This window comes from Chrysochloris asiatica, unplaced genomic scaffold (genome assembly GCF_000296735.1).
Source record: "Chrysochloris asiatica unplaced genomic scaffold, ChrAsi1.0 scaffold00008, whole genome shotgun sequence".
NCBI classification, from domain to species: domain Eukaryota; kingdom Metazoa; phylum Chordata; class Mammalia; order Afrosoricida; family Chrysochloridae; genus Chrysochloris; species Chrysochloris asiatica.
In genome coordinates this window covers 19,665,017-19,668,555 of record NW_006408526.1, presented here as the reverse complement: position 1 = coordinate 19,668,555, position 3,539 = coordinate 19,665,017, and positions in this window count along the sequence as shown.

Here is a 3,539-nt window from a genome sequence, read left to right as displayed (position 1 = left end):
AGTGAAGTAAAAGTCAAGACCCTGGCAGGTTTCCATGATTGAGTTTGACCACATTTCTGGAGAAAGAAGAGTTTACAGCAAACAACTTAGCCATTTGTATGCCTAGGCTCCCACTTGTGAATTCACTTGCCAGCCTTTTTCAGCTGATGGCCTAAGGCTTTCATTCACTGTAGTTAATGCATTATAGCTCTCCTAAGAAATGGCTGTGTATCTTCCTTTGGATGTTTCAGAGAGGAGTCATTCAAACGATTTGGTTTTGTGGTTTGGGTGAGGAATCCCACTTGAGAAAGACTTGGGAAAACTGTGAGAATTTTCTAGTTTTAGCTAGCAAATATTAAAGACCTCAAATGTGCTATAGTTATTGATATGTCAGTCCTTATTATACACTAGGGGCACCGTGGATGCGCATTAAAATGACTCCTTTAGCATGAGAGGCAAAGTCTAAGCCACCATGGGCAAGTATTGGTGATACCATCCCACGGACAAGATGTGGTTTTGTGTGATTACGTAGTATTATACACAGGTGTGAAGTGCCAAAGAACTATGGGTTTCTCATCAAGACTATTTTCTTCCGCTGCTCAGCTTCTGTTTTGGTCTTATCATGCGGTAACACCTGTGAAAAGTTTCTTAGGCAGCATTTGTCTCTAGTTTGAAGCTAATCAGCGTAGGAGGAATGGTTCTTAGAGATTCTCTATCAAGTGTCTCCACATCCACACAGTTGCTGGAGAATAATGTTGAAAGTACCGCAGACTGCCAAAAAAAAGCAGCAAATCTGTGTTGGAAGAAGCACAGCCAGAACGCTCCTTAGAAGTCAGGATGGCCAGACTCTGTCTCTCATATTTTGGGCATATTATCAGGAGGGACCAGTCCCTGGTTTGGTAAAGTAGACGGTGGTCAGTGAAATAGACAAAGACTCCCAAAGAGGGATTGACAAAGTGGCAGCAGCAGCAATGGGCTCCAGGGTACTAATAGGTATGAGGATGGCTCAGGGTCAGGCAGTGTTTTGCTATGTTATGCATAAGGTCACTATGAGTTGGAACTGACTTGCCAACATGTAACACAGGAATAGCACATGGTTTGCCCTCCACCAAGGGCCACCAAGAATGCAGCCTTCAGAGTGAAGAGACCTGAGTCTCTAGAAGTATACAAAGCTGGGAAGGTCTCAGTGACTCCTAGCCTTCTGCTCTGCTGGACAACACTCAAGACTTGATGGCCTTTGGAGGCTAAAACACCACTCCTTTGTGGTCCAAAGTTGTTGTTGTTAAGTGCCATCGAGTCAGTTCTGACCCATAGCGACCCTGTATACGGTTTCCAAGGAGTGACTGGTGAGCTTGAACCGCTGACCTTGCAGTTCAAATGGTTTTGCAGTCTGGTGCATTAACCCACAGCGCCACACCAGGTCTCCAAAGTAGACCACAATCATTGAAACTGTCAAATTGACATGGTTAGAAGTCAGACTCTTCCAGGCTGTGATGAAAACACCTGAAAAGGACTCCTGCAGCTTCAAATACTCCTATCTCTTAAGTAATGTTGGTGCTCACACACGAAGGGCCAGCACGTTTGAAAGTTTTTACTTGTTTGAACTGCTTACTCCTAACAACCCTGGGAGGTAGGGGCAATTATTACCCTCTGTGTAGTAACTTGTCAGTTTGTCACATAGGAACTCCATGGAAAGAACCCTGGTGTGCAATGGGTTAAGCACTGGACTAACTGCAAGTCAGTGGTCCTAGCTCATCAGCTGTTACATGGGAGAATGAGGAAGCTGTCTGCTCCCATTAAGATTTTTTTTTTTTTTATAAATGTTTTATTGTGAATTATGTGATAGCTTACATGGGAGAACATTAGTTTTACATTCATCCTATCGTATATCGTTTCATTGCCATAGTTACCATCCCGTCCATGCATCATCACCCAACCAAAGGGTATACCCCGAAAGCCTGTTCCCCCCCTCCCCCCTCCCCCGGGATTGTCAGCACACAACCCCTTCCCCTTCCTGGGTCTAGAGTCTCCAGCCATTCCATCTCTCCACATCATCGTCTCTGCCTCCATCTCAGGCATCACTGCTTCTCTGGGTAGGGTCCTGCTCTCTGCTCTTCTCCATTGATGGTCCAGGGCTCCTACTGAAAAGTTAATCACTCCCTTCCTTGCTACAAAATGTCCACCTTTACATTTCCAACCCTTACAATCAGTCCTGCTAACAATTATTCACTATTGCATCACAAGAGACCCATCTGCATTTCATTTCAACAGCCCTTCCTGGACAGGCTGGATACTATTCACTGGAGACTACCTCCTCATGCCCTCTGGATCTAGGTTCCCTCTTGAAAGCTTGTAAGCCAGTCACTTCTTGCCTTTGTATCCCCGCTCCCCCCCCTCCCCATTTTGGGTATGTCCAAATTGCCCATCCCTGTCTACTCTTTGTGTGGAGGGGGTGGGAATAATTCTTGCAACAAGAATTTGTTCCCTCTTTTGAGCTATTGCATCCATAGGTGTAGGTCAAGTTTATCAGATTGTATCAGATGATGCTTTTTTCCTCTTCTTTCTTCTTCGGGTTGATCTCTGATCATCCAGTCATTGAAGCCAGGTCAAATGGGTATTATCTGCAAGTGTGGGTGTTCCTGGTGGCATCTGTCCACTCTTTTCTTATCAGCTGGATGCTTCACTCTCCACTCTAGTCCTCTGTGGCTGTGTCATTGACTCTGAGCCCATGAGTCCCCAGGTCTTGCTACACTGCTGGCTGACCAGGTCTCCACCCGGGTTCACAGGAGTCTATTGAACGATGTAGGGCTTAGCTCGCCGCTTCATTGCTGTTTTTCCCTCACTTCCCCTTATGGGTGACGTGTGTGGTCACCAATCAGAGTGTGTATTCCCATTGCGTCTTAGTCTTGGAAGAGGATTTACACTGAGAGGACCCGACCACTTGCCTTGATGTCACCTGGGCAAGCAACTTGCTTGTTCTTGTAGTAACAGTCAGACTGTCTATTGTTTTGTATTTTTCCTGTAGGTCTTTTTTTCAGGAAGTATCTTCTGTTTTTCTAGCTGCTCCAGGCTGGTCTGCTCATCCTTTCAAGTGGAAAATTTCCCATCTCTGAAGATCTGGATGTGGTTCAGGCTTCCACCTATAGTCTTATGTGATGCAGAAGCTCCTCAGGAAACCTCCTTCATTGGACACATTGTAGCCCCATTTTAGGTATTCCAATCAGTTATAGGCAGAAGAGGGATTTACAAACTTTCTATGGTGATATTTCTGGCTATTTCTTTCTGTCCCCCTCCTGTGTCTATTTTATAATATAATGCACGGAAAACCAAGATTCAAAAGACAGCCAAGCATCTTAACATTATTCCCCCCTTTTCCCCATTCCAACCATGTCTTAATCTCTGTATCCCAGAGCCCTGTTGTTCTAAGGCTGTGCCTACATCATTTTTTACTTCTGTCCCATTTAGCCCATTTAAACCTGCCTAATTGTTCTCCCATCTGCTTTGTTCTTCCATTCCCCTCTCCCTACTTGTATATTGCTCCCTTCCCCAACATCCAAACT